At 43.1% G+C, this 17,335-nt stretch overlaps 1 long non-coding RNA gene across 1 annotated transcript in view; it reads left to right on the top strand.

Moving 5' to 3' along the window:
- Nucleotides 1-17,043, top strand: part of LOC121401397 — a 36,559-nt gene extending 19,516 nt beyond the window's left edge. The window contains exon 5 of the long non-coding RNA XR_005966202.1: nt 16,532-17,043. This is a non-coding gene — a long non-coding RNA (uncharacterized LOC121401397). The remainder of the gene's footprint in view (nt 1-16,531) is intronic.
- The last annotated feature ends 292 nt before the right edge of the window (nt 17,044-17,335 follow it).

A 17,335-nucleotide genomic window follows, 5' to 3' on the forward strand; every position in this document is an offset into this window, starting at 1 on the left:
GAAGGGCTTTATCACTGTGGCAATTTTCTTCTTCCTATCTGTTAAGGTTGCAGAGATATGTGCTTTCAAAGCCCCGATTATAAACCCCATTGACTTGTATTGTAGAAAAGTCACTAGTTGTTGCCATCAGGGGCACCAGCTGTTAAAGAGCCTGTTCACCATGATCCTTTCGAGTAAGCATCACCAAATTTTCAGGGAAAGAAGACTGGACCTCCAGCAGCATACCTTACAATTTTGGGGCTGCTTGGATTTTGGGGTTCCCGGTTTTGGGGTTCCAACTTTAAAACAAAATGGAGACCAGACCGTAGGCTGCAATGCCCCCAAAAATGGGTTGGTGGCACCTTGTGAAGGGCTTTATCACTGTGGCAATTTTCTTCTTCCTATCTGTTAAGGTTGCAGAGATATGTGTTTTCAAAGCCCCGATTATCAACCCCATTGACTTGTATTGTAGAAAAGTCACTAGTTGTTGCCATCAGGGGCACCAGCTGTTAAAGAGCCTGTTCACCATGATCCTTTCGAGTAAGCATCACCAAATTTTCAGGGAAAGAAGACTGGACCTCCAGCAGCACACCTACCAGTTTTGGGGCTGCTTTGATTTTGGCGTTCCCGGTTTTGGGGTTCAGAATTTAAAACAAAATGGCGACCAGACCGTAGGCTGCAATGCCCCCAAAATTGGGATGGTGGCACCTTGTGATGGGCTTTATCACTCTGGAAATTTTCTTCTTCCTATCTGTTAAGGTTGCAGAGATATGTGCTTTCTATATCCCCAATTATAAACCCCATTGACTTGTATTGTAGAAAAGACGCTAGTTGGTGCCATCAGTGACACCAGCTAGTGACTTCTTAAAAGTTCAGAATGAGATTGAGAGCCTGTTAACTGTGATCCTTTTGAGTTAGCATCACCAAATTTTCAGGGAAAGAAGACTGGACCTCCAGCAGCACACCTACCAGTTTTGGGGCTGCTTTGATTTTGGGGTTCCCGGTTTTGGGGTTCATAATTTAAAACAAAATGGCGACCAGACCGTAGGCTGCAATGCCCCCAAAATTGGGATGGTGGCACCTTGTGATGGGCTTTATCACTCTGGAAATTTTCTTCTTCCTATCTGTTAAGGTTGCAGAGATATGTGCTTTCAAAGCCCCGATTATAAACCCCATTGACTTGTATTGTAGAAAAGACGCTAGTTGGTGCCATCAGGGGCACCAGCTGTTAAAGAGCCTGTTCACCATGATCCTTTCGAGTAAGCATCACCAAATTTTCAGGGAAAGAAGACTGGACCTCCAGCAGCACACCTACCAGTTTTGGGGCTGCTTTGATTTTGGGGTTCCCGGTTTTGGGGTTCAGAATTTAAAACAAAATGGCGACCAGACCGTAGGCTGCAATGCCCCCAAAATTGGGATGGTGGCACCTTGTGATGGGCTTTATCACTCTGGAAATTTTCTTCTTCCTATCTGTTAAGGTTGCAGAGATATGTGCTTTCTATATCCCCAGTTATAAACCCCATTGACTTGTATTGTAGAAAAGACGCTAGTTGGTGCCATCAGTGACACCAGCTAGTGACTTCTTAAAAGTTCAGAATGAGATTGAGAGCCTGTTAACTGTGATCCTTTTGAGTTAGCATCACCAAATTTTCAGGGAAAGAAGACTGGACCTCCAGCAGCACACCTACCGGTTTTGGGGCTGCTTTGATTTTGGGGTTCCCGGTTTTGGGGTTCAGAATTTAAAACAAAATGGCGACCAGACCGTAGGCTGCAATGCCCCCAAAATTGGGATGGTGGCACCTTGTGAAGGGCTTTATCACTCTGGAAATTTTCTTCTTCCTATCTGTTAAGGTTGCAGAGATATGTGCTTTCTATATCCCCAATTATAAACCCCATTGACTTGTATTGTAGAAAAGACGCTAGTTGGTGCCATCAGTGACACCAGCTAGTGACTTCTTAAAAGTTCAGAATGAGATTGAGAGCCTGTTAACTGTGATCCTTTTGAGTTAGCATCACCAAATTTTCAGGGAAAGAAGACTGGTCCTCCAGCAGCATACCTTACAATTTTGGGGCTGCTTGGATTTTGGGGTTCCAAGTTTTGGGGTTCCAACTTTAAAACAAAATGGAGACCAGACCGTAGGCTGCAATGCCCCCAAAAATGGGTTGGTGGCACCTTGTGAAGGGCTTTATCACTGTGGCAATTTTCTTCTTCCTATCTGTTAAGGTTGCAGAGATATGTGCTTTCAAAGCCCCGATTATCAACCCCATTGACTTGTATTGTAGAAAAGTCACTAGTTGTTGCCATCAGGGGCACCAGCTGTTAAAGAGCCTGTTCACCATGATCCTTTCGAGTAAGCATCACCAAATTTTCAGGGAAAGAAGACTGGACCTCCAGCAGCACACCTACCAGTTTTGGGGCTGCTTTGATTTTGGGGTTCCCGGTTTTGGGGTTCAGAATTTAAAACAAAATGGCGACCAGACCGTAGGCTGCAATGCCCCCAAAATTGGGATGGTGGCACCTTGTGATGGGCTTTATCACTCTGGAAATTTTCTTCTTCCTATCTGTTAAGGTTGCAGAGATATGTGCTTTCTATATCCCCAATTATAAACCCCATTGACTTGTATTGTAGAAAAGACGCTAGTTGGTGCCATCAGTGGACACCAGCTAGTGACTTCTTAAAAGTTCAGAATGAGATTGAGAGCCTGTTAACTGTGATCCTTTTGAGTTAGCATCACCAAATTTTCAGGGAAAGAAGACTGGACCTCCAGCAGCACACCTACCAGTTTTGGGGCTGCTTTGATTTTGGGGTTCCCGGTTTTGGGGTTCAGAATTTAAAACAAAATGGCGACCAGACCGTAGGCTGCAATGCCCCCAAAATTGGGATGGTGGCACCTTGTGAAGGGCTTTATCACTCTGGAAATTTTCTTCTTCCTATCTGTTAAGGTTGCAGAGATATGTGCTTTCAAAGCCCCGATTATAAACCCCATTGACTTGTATTGTAGAAAAGACGCTAGTTGGTGCCATCAGTGACACCACCTAGTGACTTCTTAAAAGTTCAGAATGAGATTGAGAGCCTGTTAACTGTGATCCTTTTGAGTTAGCATCACCAAATTTTCAGGGAAAGAAGACTGGACCTCCAGCAGCACACCTACCAGTTTTGGGGCTGCTTTGATTTTGGGGTTCCCGGTTTTGGGGTTCAGAATTTAAAACAAAATGGCGACCAGACCGTAGGCTGCAATGCCCCCAAAATTGGGATGGTGGCACCTTGTGATGGGCTTTATCACTCTGGAAATTTTCTTCTTCCTATCTGTTAAGGTTGCAGAGATATGTGCTTTCTATATCCCCAATTATAAACCCCATTGACTTGTATTGTAGAAAAGACGCTAGTTGGTGCCATCAGTGACACCAGCTAGTGACTTCTTAAAAGTTCAGAATGAGATTGAGAGCCTGTTAACTGTGATCCTTTTGAGTTAGCATCACCAAATTTTCAGGGAAAGAAGACTGGACCTCCAGCAGCACACCTACCAGTTTTGGGGCTGCTTTGATTTTAGGGTTCCCGGTTTTGGGGTTCATAATTTAAAACAAAATGGCGACCAGACCGTAGGCTGCAATGCCCCCAAAATTGGGATGGTGGCACCTTGTGATGGGCTTTATCACTCTGGAAATTTTCTTCTTCCTATCTGTTAAGGTTGCAGAGATATGTGCTTTCAAAGCCCCGATTATAACCCCATTGACTTGTATTGTAGAAAAGACGCTAGTTGGTGCCATCAGGGGCACCAGCTGTTAAAGAGCCTGTTCACCATGATCCTTTCGAGTAAGCATCACCAAATTTTCAGGGAAAGAAGACTGGACCTCCAGCAGCACACCTACCAGTTTTGGGGCTGCTTTGATTTTGGGGTTCCCGGTTTTGGGGTTCAGAATTTAAAACAAAATGGCGACCAGACCGTAGGCTGCAATGTCCCCAAAATTGGGATGGTGGCACCTTGTGATGGGCTTTATCACTCTGGAAATTTTCTTCTTCCTATCTGTTAAGGTTGCAGAGATATGTGCTTTCTATATCCCCAATTATAAACCCCATTGACTTGTATTGTAGAAAAGACGCTAGTGGTTGCCATCAGTGACACCAGCTAGTGACTTGTCAAAAGTTCAGAATGAGATTGAGAGCCTGTTAACTGTGATCCTTTTGAGTTAGCATCACCAAATTTTCAGGGAAAGAAGACTGGTCCTCCAGCAGCATACCTTACAATTTTGGGGCTGCTTGGATTTTGGGGTTCCCGGTTGTGGGGTTCCAAATTTAAAACAAAATGGCGACCAGACCGTAGGCTGCAATGCCCCCAAAAATGGGTTGGTTGGCACCTTGTGAAGGGCTTTATCACTGTGGCAATTTTCTTCTTCCTATCTGTTAAGGTTGCAGAGATATGTGCTTTCAAAGCCCCGATTATAAACCCCATTGACTTGTATTGTAGAAAAGTCACTAGTTGTTGCCATCAGGGGCACCAGCTGTTAAAGAGCCTGTTCACCATGATCCTTTCGAGTAAGCATCACCAAATTTTCAGGGAAAGAAGACTGGACCTCCAGCAGCATACCTTACAATTTTGGGGCTGCTTGGATTTTGGGGTTCCCGGTTTTGGGGTTCCAACTTTAAAACAAAATGGAGACCAGACCGTAGGCTGCAATGCCCCCAAAAATGGGTTGGTGGCACCTTGTGAAGGGCTTTATCACTGTGGCAATTTTCTTCTTCCTATCTGTTAAGGTTGCAGAGATATGTGTTTTCAAAGCCCCGATTATCAACCCCATTGACTTGTATTGTAGAAAAGTCACTAGTTGTTGCCATCAGGGGCACCAGCTGTTAAAGAGCCTGTTCACCATGATCCTTTCGAGTAAGCATCACCAAATTTTCAGGGAAAGAAGACTGGACCTCCAGCAGCACACCTACCAGTTTTGGGGCTGCTTTTGATTTTTGGGGTTCCCGGTTTGGGGTTCAGAATTTAAAACAAAATGGCGACCAGACCGTAGGCTGCAATGCCCCCAAAATTGGGATGGTGGCACCTTGTGATGGGCTTTATCACTCTGGAAATTTTCTTCTTCCTATCTGTTAAGGTTGCAGAGATATGTGCTTTCAAAGCCCCGATTATAAACCCCATTGACTTGTATTGTAGAAAAGACGCTAGTTGGTGCCATCAGGGGCACCAGCTGTTAAAGAGCCTGTTCACCATGATCCTTTCGAGTAAGCATCACCAAATTTTCAGGGAAAGAAGACTGGACCTCCAGCAGCACACCTACCAGTTTTGGGGCTGCTTTGATTTTGGGGTTCCCGGTTTTGGGGTTCAGAATTTAAAACAAAATGGCGACCAGACCGTAGGCTGCAATGCCCCCAAAATTGGGATGGTGGCACCTTGTGATGGGCTTTATCACTCTGGAAATTTTCTTCTTCCTATCTGTTAAGGTTGCAGAGATATGTGCTTTCTATATCCCCAATTATAAACCCCATTGACTTGTATTGTAGAAAAGACGCTAGTTGGTGCCATCAGTGACACCAGCTAGTGACTTCTTAAAAGTTCAGAATGAGATTGAGAGCCTGTTCACCATGATCCTTTCGAGTAAGCATCACCAAATTTTCAGGGAAAGAAGACTGGACCTCCAGCAGCACACCTACCAGTTTTGGGGCTGCTTTGATTTTGGGGTTCCCGGTTTTGGGGTTCAGAATTTAAAACAAAATGGCGACCAGACCGTAGGCTGCAATGCCCCCAAAATTGGGATGGTGGCACCTTGTGATGGGCTTTATCACTCTGGAAATTTTCTTCTTCCTATCTGTTAAGGTTGCAGAGATATGTGCTTTCAAAGCCCCGATTATAAACCCCATTGACTTGTATTGTAGAAAAGACGCTAGTTGGTGCCATCAGGGGCACCAGCTGTTAAAGAGCCTGTTCACCATGATCCTTTCGAGTAAGCATCACCAAATTTTCAGGGAAAGAAGACTGGACCTCCAGCAGCACACCTACCAGTTTTGGGGCTGCTTTGATTTTGGGGTTCCCGGTTTTGGGGTTCAGAATTTAAAACAAAATGGCGACCAGACCGTAGGCTGCAATGCCCCCAAAATTGGGATGGTGGCACCTTGTGATGGGCTTTATCACTCTGGAAATTTTCTTCTTCCTATCTGTTAAGGTTGCAGAGATATGTGCTTTCTATATCCCCAATTATAAACCCCATTGACTTGTATTGTAGAAAAGACGCTAGTTGGTGCCATCAGTGACACCAGCTAGTGACTTCTTAAAAGTTCAGAATGAGATTGAGAGCCTGTTAACTGTGATCCTTTTGAGTTAGCATCACCAAATTTTCAGGGAAAGAAGACTGGACCTCCAGCAGCACACCTACCAGTTTTGGGGCTGCTTTGATTTTGGGGTTCCCGGTTTTGGGGTTCAGAATTTAAAACAAAATGGCGACCAGACCGTAGGCTGCAATGCCCCCAAAATTGGGATGGTGGCACCTTGTGAAGGGCTTTATCACTCTGGAAATTTTCTTCTTCCTATCTGTTAAGGTTGCAGAGATATGTGCTTTCTATATCCCCAATTATAAACCCCATTGACTTGTATTGTAGAAAAGACGCTAGTTGGTGCCATCAGTGACACCAGCTAGTGACTTCTTAAAAGTTCAGAATGAGATTGAGAGCCTGTTAACTGTGATCCTTTTGAGTTAGCATCACCAAATTTTCAGGGAAAGAAGACTGGTCCTCCAGCAGCATACCTTACAATTTTGGGGCTGCTTGGATTTTGGGGTTCCAAGTTTTGGGGTTCCAACTTTAAAACAAAATGGAGACCAGACCGTAGGCTGCAATGCCCCCAAAAATGGGTTGGTGGCACCTTGTGAAGGGCTTTATCACTGTGGCAATTTTCTTCTTCCTATCTGTTAAGGTTGCAGAGATATGTGCTTTCAAAGCCCCGATTATCAACCCCATTGACTTGTATTGTAGAAAAGTCACTAGTTGTTGCCATCAGGGGCACCAGCTGTTAAAGAGCCTGTTCACCATGATCCTTTCGAGTAAGCATCACCAAATTTTCAGGGAAAGAAGACTGGACCTCCAGCAGCACACCTACCAGTTTTGGGGCTGCTTTGATTTTGGGGTTCCCGGTTTTGGGGTTCAGAATTTAAAACAAAATGGCGACCAGACCGTAGGCTGCAATGCCCCCAAAATTGGGATGGTGGCACCTTGTGATGGGCTTTATCACTCTGGAAATTTTCTTCTTCCTATCTGTTAAGGTTGCAGAGATATGTGCTTTCTATATCCCCAATTATAAACCCCATTGACTTGTATTGTAGAAAAGACGCTAGTTGGTGCCATCAGTGACACCAGCTAGTGACTTCTTAAAAGTTCAGAATGAGATTGAGAGCCTGTTAACTGTGATCCTTTTGAGTTAGCATCACCAAATTTTCAGGGAAAGAAGACTGGACCTCCAGCAGCACACCTACCAGTTTTGGGGCTGCTTTGATTTTGGGGTTCCCGGTTTTGGGGTTCAGAATTTAAAACAAAATGGCGACCAGACCGTAGGCTGCAATGCCCCCAAAATTGGGATGGTGGCACCTTGTGAAGGGCTTTATCACTCTGGAAATTTTCTTCTTCCTATCTGTTAAGGTTGCAGAGATATTTGCTTTCAAAGCCCCGATTATAAACCCCATTGACTTGTATTGTAGAAAAGTCACTAGTTGTTGCCATCAGGGGCACCAGCTGTTAAAGAGCCTGTTCACCATGATCCTTTCGAGTAAGCATCACCAAATTTTCAGGGAAAGAAGACTGGACCTCCAGCAGCACACCTACCAGTTTTGGGGCTGCTTTGATTTTGGGGTTCCCGGTTTTGGGGTTCAGAATTTAAAACAAAATGGCGACCAGACCGTAGGCTGCAATGCCCCCAAAATTGGGATGGTGGCACCTTGTGATGGGCTTTATCACTCTGGAAATTTTCTTCTTCCTATCTGTTAAGGTTGCAGAGATATGTGCTTTCTATATCCCCAATTATAAACCCCATTGACTTGTATTGTAGAAAAGACGCTAGTTGGTGCCATCAGTGACACCAGCTAGTGACTTCTTAAAAGTTCAGAATGAGATTGAGAGCCTGTTCACCATGATCCTTTCGAGTAAGCATCACCAAATTTTCAGGGAAAGAAGACTGGACCTCCAGCAGCACACCTACCAGTTTTGGGGCTGCTTTGATTTTGGGGTTCCCGGTTTTGGGGTTCAGAATTTAAAACAAAATGGCGACCAGACCGTAGGCTGCAATGCCCCCAAAATTGGGATGGTGGCACCTTGTGATGGGCTTTATCACTCTGGAAATTTTCTTCTTCCTATCTGTTAAGGTTGCAGAGATATTTGCTTTCAAAGCCCCGATTATAAACCCCATTGACTTGTATTGTAGAAAAGTCACTAGTTGTTGCCATCAGGGGCACCAGCTGTTAAAGAGCCTGTTCACCATGATCCTTTCGAGTAAGCATCACCAAATTTTCAGGGAAAGAAGACTGGACCTCCAGCAGCACACCTACCAGTTTTGGGGCTGCTTTGATTTTGGGGTTCCCGGTTTTGGGGTTCAGAATTTAAAACAAAATGGCGACCAGACCGTAGGCTGCAATGCCCCCAAAATTGGGATGGTGGCACCTTGTGATGGGCTTTATCACTCTGGAAATTTTCTTCTTCCTATCTGTTAAGGTTGCAGAGATATGTGCTTTCTATATCCCCAATTATAAACCCCATTGACTTGTATTGTAGAAAAGACGCTAGTTGGTGCCGTCAGTGACACCAGCTAGTGACTTCTTAAAAGTTCAGAATGAGATGAGAGCCTGTTAACTGTGATCCTTTTGAGTTAGCATCACCAAATTTTCAGGGAAAGAAGACTGGTCCTCCAGCAGCACACCTACCAGTTTTGGGGCTGCTTGGATTTTGGGGTTCCCGGTTTTGGGGTTCCAACTTTAAAACAAAATGGCGACCAGACCGTAGGCTGCAATGCCCCAAAATTGGGATGGTGGCACCCTGTGAAGGGCTTTATCACTGTGGCAATTTTCTTCGTCCTATCTGTTAAGGTTGCAGAGATATGTGCTTTCAAAGCCCCGATTATCAACCCCATTGACTTGTATTGTAGAAAAGTCACTAGTTGTTGCCATCAGGGGCACCAGCTGTTAAAAAGCCTGTTCACCATGATCCTTTCGAGTAAGCATCACCAAATTTTCAGGGAAAGAAGACTGGACCTCCAGCAGCACACCTACCAGTTTTGGGGCTGCTTTGATTTTGGGGTTCCCGGTTTTGGGGTTCAGAATTTAAAACAAAATGGCGACCAGACCGTAGGCTGCAATGCCCCCAAAATTGGATTGGTGGCACCTTGTGATATGCTTTATCACTAGAGTAATTTTCATCTTTCTATCTGTTGTGGTTGCTGAGATATCAGCTTTCTACATCTCTCATTGTAATTGCCATTCACAGATATTGTGAGGGGTCGTACAGTGTGTCCAGGTGGGAACATCCTAGTGTTCTCACACAGTTACTAGGATCTCTCCCAAGCAATATTCAATGAAATAAATGGACATTTTCACAGGCCCATTTAGCACCAGCCTTTTGAGCTAGTATCACCAAAATTCAGGACTAACACTCTATACTATCCCCAACATTCCTACAGAGTTTTTGGGATCCTGGCATCTTGGGGTGCACCGTTTTGGGGTTCAGCATCTATGTATGATTATGACCCCCTGAAACCATTAACCACAAGAGGTACAATCATAACATTTTCAGGGAAAGCAGTCTAGACCTTCCTTCGCATGCCTGCCCAATTTTGGGCTCCTGAGATTTGTGGTTGTCCGGTTTTGGGGTTCAGAGTTTGAATTAAAATGGCCACTAGAAATAATGAGGGATCATCTCCAAAATTGGTGTGGTGGCACATCATAATATGCTTTATCACTTGAGTAATTTTCATCTTTCTATCTGTTGTGGTTGCTGAGATATCAGCTTTCTACATCTCTCATTGTAATTGCCATTCACAGATATTGTGAGGGGTCGTACAGTGTGTCCAGGTGGGAACATCCTAGTGTTCTCACACAGTTACTAGGATCTCTCCCAAGCAATATTCAATGAAAAAATGGACATTTCACAGGCCCATTTAGCACCAGCCTTTTGAGCTAGTATCACCAAAATTTCAGGACTAACACTCTATACTATCCCCAACATTCCTACAGAGTTTTGGGATCCTGGCATCTTGGGGTGCACCGTTTTGGGGTTCAGCATCTATGTATGATTATGACCACCTGAAACCATTAACCACAAGAGGTACAATCATAACATTTTCAGGGAAAGCAGTCTAGACCTTCCTTCGCATGCCTGCCCAATTTTGGGCTCCTGAGATTTGTGGTTATCCGGTTTTTGGGGTTCAGAGTTTGAATTAAAATGGCCACTAGAAATAATGAGGGATCATCTCCAAAATTGGTGTGGTGGCACATCATAATATGCTTTATCACTTGAGTAATTTTCATCTTTCTATCTGTTGTGGTTGCTGAGATATCAGCTTTCTACATCTCTCATTGTAATTGCCATTCACAGATATTGTGAGGGGTCGTACAGTGTGTCCAGGTGGGAACATCCTAGTGTTCTCACACAGTTACTAGGATCTCTCCCTAGCAACATTCAATGAAAAAATGGACATTTTCACAGGCCCATTTAGCACCAGCCTTTTGAGCTAGTATCACCAAATGTTCAGGACTAACACTCTATACTATCCCCAACATTCCTGCAGAGTTTTGGGATCCTGGCATCTTGGGGTGCACCGTTTTGAGGGTTCAGCATCTATGTATGATTATGACCCTCTGAAACCATTAACCACAAGAGGTACAATCATAAAATTATCAGGGAAAGCAGTCTAGACCTTCCTTAGCATGCCTGCCCAATTTTGGGCTCCTGCGATTTGTGGTTATCCGGTTTTGGGGTTCAGAGTTTGAATTTAAAATGGCCACTAGAAATAATGAGGGATCATCTCCAAAATTGGTGTGGTGGCACATCATAATATGCTTTATCACTTGAGTAATTTTCATCTTTCTATCTGTTGTGGTTGCTGAGATATCAGCTTTCTACATCTCTCATTGTAATTGCCATTCACAGATATTGTGAGGGGTCGTACAGTGTGTCCAGGTGGGAACATCCTAGTGTTCTCACACAGTTACTAGGATCTCTCCCTAGCAACATTCAATGAAAAAATGGACATTTTCACAGGCCCATTTAGCACCAGCCTTTTGAGCTAGTATCACCAAAATTTCAGGACTAACACTCTATACTATCCCCAACATTCCTGCAGAGTTTTGGGATCCTGGCATCTTGGGGTGCACCGTTTTGAGGGTTCAGCATCTATGTATGATTATGACCCTCTGAAACCATTAACCACAAGAGGTACAATCATAAAATTTTCAGGGAAAGCAGTCTAGACCTTCCTTAGGCATGCCTGCCCAATTTTGGGCTCCTGAGATTTGTGGTTATCCGGTTTTGGGGTTCAGAGTTTGAATTAAATGGCCACTAGAAATAATGAGGGATCATCTCCAAAATTGGTGTGGTGGCACATCATAATATGCTTTATCACTTGAGTAATTTTCATCTTTCTATCTATTGTGGTTGCTGAGATATCAGCTTTCTACATCTCTCATTGTAATTGCCATTCACAGATATTGTGAGGGGTCGTACAGTGTGTCCAGGTGGGAACATCCTAGTGTTCTCACACAGTTACTAGGATCTCTCCCAAGCAATATTCAATGAAAAAATGGACATTTTCACAGGCCCATTTAGCACCAGCCTTTTGAGCTAGTATCACCAAAATTTCAGGACTAACACTCTATACTATCCCCAACATTCCTACAGAGTTTTGGGATCCTGGCATCTTGGGGTGCACCGTTTTGGGGTTCAGCATCTATGTATGATTATGACCCCCTGAAACCATTAACCACAAGAGGTACAATCATAACATTTTCAGGGAAAGCAGTCTAGACCTTCCTTCACATGCCTGCCCAATTTTGGGCTCCTGAGATTTGTGGTTGTCCGGTTTTGGGGTTCAGAGTTTGAATTAAAATGGCCACTAGAAATAATGAGGGATCATCTCCAAAATTGGTGTGGTGGCACATCATAATATGCTTTATCACTTGAGTAATTTCATCTTTCTATCTGTTGTGGTTGCTGAGATATCAGCTTTCTACATCTCTCATTGTAATTGCCATTCACAGATATTGTGAGGGGTCGTACAGTGTGTCCAGGTGGGAACATCCTAGTGTTCTCACACAGTTACTAGGATCTCTCCCCAAGCAATATTCAATGAAAAAATGGACATTTTCACAGGCCCATTTAGCACCAGCCTTTTGAGCTAGGTATCACCAAAATTTCAGGACTAACACTCTATACTATCCCCAACATTCCTACAGAGTTTTGGGATCCTGGCATCTTGGGGTGCACCGTTTGGGGTTCAGCATCTATGGTATGATTATGACCCTCTGAAACCATTAACCACAAGAAGGTACAATCATAACATTTCAGGGAAAGCAGTCTAGACCTTCCTTCACATGGCCTGCCCAATTTTGGGCTCCTGAGATTTGTGGTTGTCCGGTTTTGGGGTTCAGAGTTTGAATTAAAATGGCCACTAGAAATAATGAGGGATCATCTCCAAAATTGGTGTGGTGGCACATCATAATATGCTTTATCACTTGAGTAATTTTCATCTTTCTATCTGTTGTGGTTGCTGAGATATCAGCTTTCTACATCTCTCATTGTAATTGCCATTCACAGATATTGTGAGGGGTCGTACAGTGTGTCCAGGTGGGAACATCCTAGTGTTCTCACACAGTTACTAGGATCTCTCCCTAGCAACATTCAATTGAAAAAATGGACATTTTCACAGGCCCATTTAGCACCAGCCTTTTGAGCTAGTATCACCAAAATTTCAGGACTAACACTCTATACTATCCCCAACATTCCTGCAGAGTTTTGGGATCCTGGCATCTTGGGGTGCACCGTTTTGAGGGTTCAGCATCTATGTATGATTATGACCCTCTGAAACCATTAACCACAAGAGGTACAATCATAACATTTTCAGGGAAAGCAGTCTAGACCTTCCTTCAGCATGCCTGCCCAATTTTGGGCTCCTGAGATTTGTGGTTGTCCGGTTTTGGGGTTCAGAGTTTGAATTTAAAATGGCCACTAGAAATAATGAGGGATCATCTCCAAAATTGGTGTGGTGGCACATCATAATATGCTTTATCACTTGAGTAATTTTCATCTTTCTATCTGTTGTGGTTGCTGAGATATCAGCTTTCTACATCTCTCATTGTAATTGCCATTCACAGATATTGTGAGGGGTCGTACAGTGTGTCCAGGTGGGAACATCCTAGTGTTCTCACACAGTTACTAGGATCTCTCCCTAGCAACATTCAATGAAAAAATGGACATTTTCACAGGCCCATTTAGCACCAGCCTTTTGAGCTAGTATCACCAAATTTCAGGACTAACACTCTATACTATCCCCAACATTCCTGCAGAGTTTTGGGATCCTGGCATCTTGGGGGTGCACCGTTTTGAGGGTTCAGCATCTATGTATGATTATGACCCCCTGAAACCATTAACCACAAGAGGTACAAGCATAAAATTTTCAGGGAAAGCAGTCTAGACCTTCCTTAGCATGCCTGCCCAATTTTGGGCCTCCTGAGATTTGTGGTTATCCGGTTTTGGGGTTCAGAGTTTGAATTAAAATGGCCGCTAGAAATAATGAGGATCATCTCCAAAATTGGTGTGGTGGCACATCATAATATGCTTTATCACTTGAGTAATTTTCATCTTTCTATCTGTTGTGGTTGCTGAGATATCAGCTTTCTACATCTCTCATTGTAATTGCCATTCACAGATATTGTGAGGGGTCGTTACAGTGTGTCCAGGTGGGAACATCCTAGTGTTCTCACACAGTTACTAGGATCTCTCCCTAGCAACATTCAATGAAAAAATGGACATTTTCACAGGCCCATTTAGCACCAGCCTTTTGAGCTAGTATCACCAAAATGTTCAGGACTAACACTCTATACTATCCCCAACATTCCTGCAGAGTTTTGGGATCCTGGCATCTTGGGCGTGCACCGTTTTGGGGTTCAGCATCTATGTTATGATTATGACCCCCTGAAACCATTAACCACAAGAGGTAACAAGCATAAAATTTTCAGGGAAAGCAGTCTAGTCCTCCCTTAGGCATGCCTGCCCAATTTTAGGCTCCTGAGATTTGTGGTTATCCGGTTTTGGGGTTCAGAGTTTGAATTAAAATGGCCGCTAGAAATAATGAAGGATCGTCTCAAAATTGGATGTGGGCACATCATAGATCATGCTGATTGATTTCCACTTGGGAGTTAATTTTCGATCTTTCTAGTCTGTTTTGTGTGCTGGAAGATGTCAGCTTTCTAACCCTATCTCTCCATTGTAATTGCCATTGCACAGATAATTTGAGGGGTTCGTACAGGTATGTCCATGGATGTGGGACGATCGCTAGTTGTCTCAGCACTTTGTAGTAGCTCAGTCCAGTTGACTAGGATCTTTCTGTAGAAGTGATGAAACCGGCCACATCTTCAGGAACTGAATGGCGAACCCAGAGACCACCAACAGGGAAAGTCGAGTAGGCCCCCCTTGCACTGCCTCTTTCCCTGCTCTTTCTGACTCCTCCTTCGTGGTCTCTATAAATGTATTTTTGTTACATTCTTTTTGTAGAAGTGAGAAATGTTGTCCTCTTCACAGCCTGAATCAGACCCAGAGGACTACCAACAGAAAGTAGAGTATGTGTTATGCAATCACTCCACAGCTTCTTGTAGCTTCTTATGTCTCCTCTTTATTCTCTTGTTCTGATTCTCTAAATTGCGTTGCCTTTTTCCTCATTCTTATGTAGTAGAGATGAACCGGGAACATCCCATTCAAGAAAGACGTACAGAGGCTTGTCCAATGGAAAGTAGCGTAGGTTTTACCTCTCCTCTACTATTTCACACCTATCTATTGTTGTGCCTCCTCATTCTTGGTTTCTCTTACTTCTATTTCCCTTTCCTGTCTTCCAGTTTCTCCCCTCTGCCTTCATTTCTGTGTCAATGTTTTCATTTTAAAAAAAATGCTGAAGGACTATGCAGACATTCAGGAAAACACCAACAGGAGGGAGCATGCATTTCTATCCTTTTTATTCTTTGGTTCTCCGTTTCTCTGCTTTATTCTGTGTTCACAAGCAGGTTACAAATAATAAACTGGTATGTTTATTGTTATAGAACTAAAAAACCAAGCACGCCCCATTCAAGAAGCAAAACGGAAGAGAAACAGACCAAGAGGAGGATGCGTGAGTTATATGTCTCATTTGTCATTTTACTCCATCCTGTATCACTGCCTTCTCTTACTTTGTGGCTATTCTTTTCTAGTTCTCTCCAACTTTCCCTCCGGTCATGCCCCTTTGTCTCTGTCTGTGTTAAATCCTAAAACAATCTGCTTAAATATTTGTACATTGTTTTAAAGAACTGAAGAACCTCAGGTGTTCCAAGCAACAAACCAGAAGAAGTCCAGAAACACACCAAACAGAAGGAAGCGTAAGTCATATCTCTCCACTGCCAATTTTACACCTTTATATGTCTCCTCTTTTTACTCTACGTTTTAAACTTCCAGTTATGTGGCTTTTCTACTTCTCTATGTCTCTAATTTACTTCTTCAACTATGCCGCTTGTATCACTCTGTAACACATGAAACCGTCTGCTTAAATGTGTGTGCTTTGTTTTTAAAGGAAAGAATTACTTCGCACATCCTGTAACACAAAAAAGTCGTGATCAAGGCAGGCCTTTCAGAGAAGATCTGTTCAGTGTAATTGCAAAGGAGATATTCCCAATAAGAATAAATAGTGATCCTCCAGACTTAAAAAATGGAGGGATCTTTCTCCAGAGCATTGGGTATACCTGTCTGACCGATGGAGAAAATCTCAAAATTTAATGCGAAGGAACTATGTCGCCGGTAAGATTGCTATGGATTTCCAAATGAAACTTATGCACAAACTGTTTACACATGGACAGACAGTAACAGAGATTTATTCATTTAACATTTCTCTTTCTTTAATAAATAGAGCATTTCCAGAATCGGGAACATTATAAGGCACAGATCAAAAGGTTTTTACAGATGATGCCAGTGAAACGTCAACATGCCAAGGATACCCGATATTCTGAAGAAAATAGCTTCATTACGTTAAAAAAGGACATGTAAGTCTTTGGTTACAAGATATGTACATTTATTATTAATTATCTATGCTTCCTCTGACCCAACTTCCATTTCTCCTGCTCTCTCTCTTTCTCTCTCTCTCTCTCTCTCTCTCATGTCACTTTTAAAAGATATATACATTATCTATGCTTCCTCTGACCCAACTTCCATTTCTCCTGCTCTCTCTCTCCCTCTCCCCTCTCCCATCTCCCATCTCTCTCTCCCCTCTCCCATCTCTCTCCCTCTCTCCCCACTGTTGATTGTTTGGTCAGCAGAAATGTAAGAAATGTTATTTTTTTTAGGCTTCAAGAAATAAGCAAAGACAGTAGTGAAGAGATGGAAGCGACTGAAAGTATGGAACAATACTCTGACGTCACTTTTAAAAGATATGTACATTTATTAATTTATTATTAATTATCTATGCTTCCTCTGACCCAACATCCCCCTCTCTCCCCCTCTCTCTCTCCCCCTCTCTCTCTCCCCCTCTCTCTCCACTGTTGATTGGTCAGCAGAAATGTAAGTAATGTTATTTTTTTTAGGTTTCAAGAAATAAGCAAAGACAGTAGCGAAGAGATGAAAGCGACTGAAAGTATGGAAGAAATTGACAATGACAACACGTTAAAGAATCAGTTTGGACCAGGGAAAACATCTGATCACCACAAGTCGGGACAATAGTGAAGAGATGGAAGAGACTGAAAACATGGACACATTTTGATTGTAAATAATGACAACACGTTAAAGACTAATTTTTTTCCAGGGACATCATCCGATCGCCATAAGTGGGGTCAGGGAGGAATTTTTTCTCCCAGCATGAATTAAAACAAGCTGGGTTTTTGTTTTCGCCTCCCTCTGGAACAGGGAATAAAATGTTAACTTGTCCTTAAAGTTTTAAATAAATGATTATTTAAAAAAGCCACTGCCTTCATTGTATCATCCAGGAACTTTAAGGAGGGTTTGGAGGGGTTCTTCATCACAAACTACTTGTGGATATATAGAGATATATATATATATATATATAGATATAGAGAGAGAGAGAGAGAGAGAGAGAGAGAGAGAGAGAGAGAGAGAGAGAGAGAGAGAGAGAGAGAGAGAGAGAGAGAGAGAGA

This window comes from Xenopus laevis, chromosome 3L (genome assembly GCF_017654675.1).
Source record: "Xenopus laevis strain J_2021 chromosome 3L, Xenopus_laevis_v10.1, whole genome shotgun sequence".
NCBI classification, from domain to species: Eukaryota; Metazoa; Chordata; class Amphibia; order Anura; family Pipidae; genus Xenopus; species Xenopus laevis.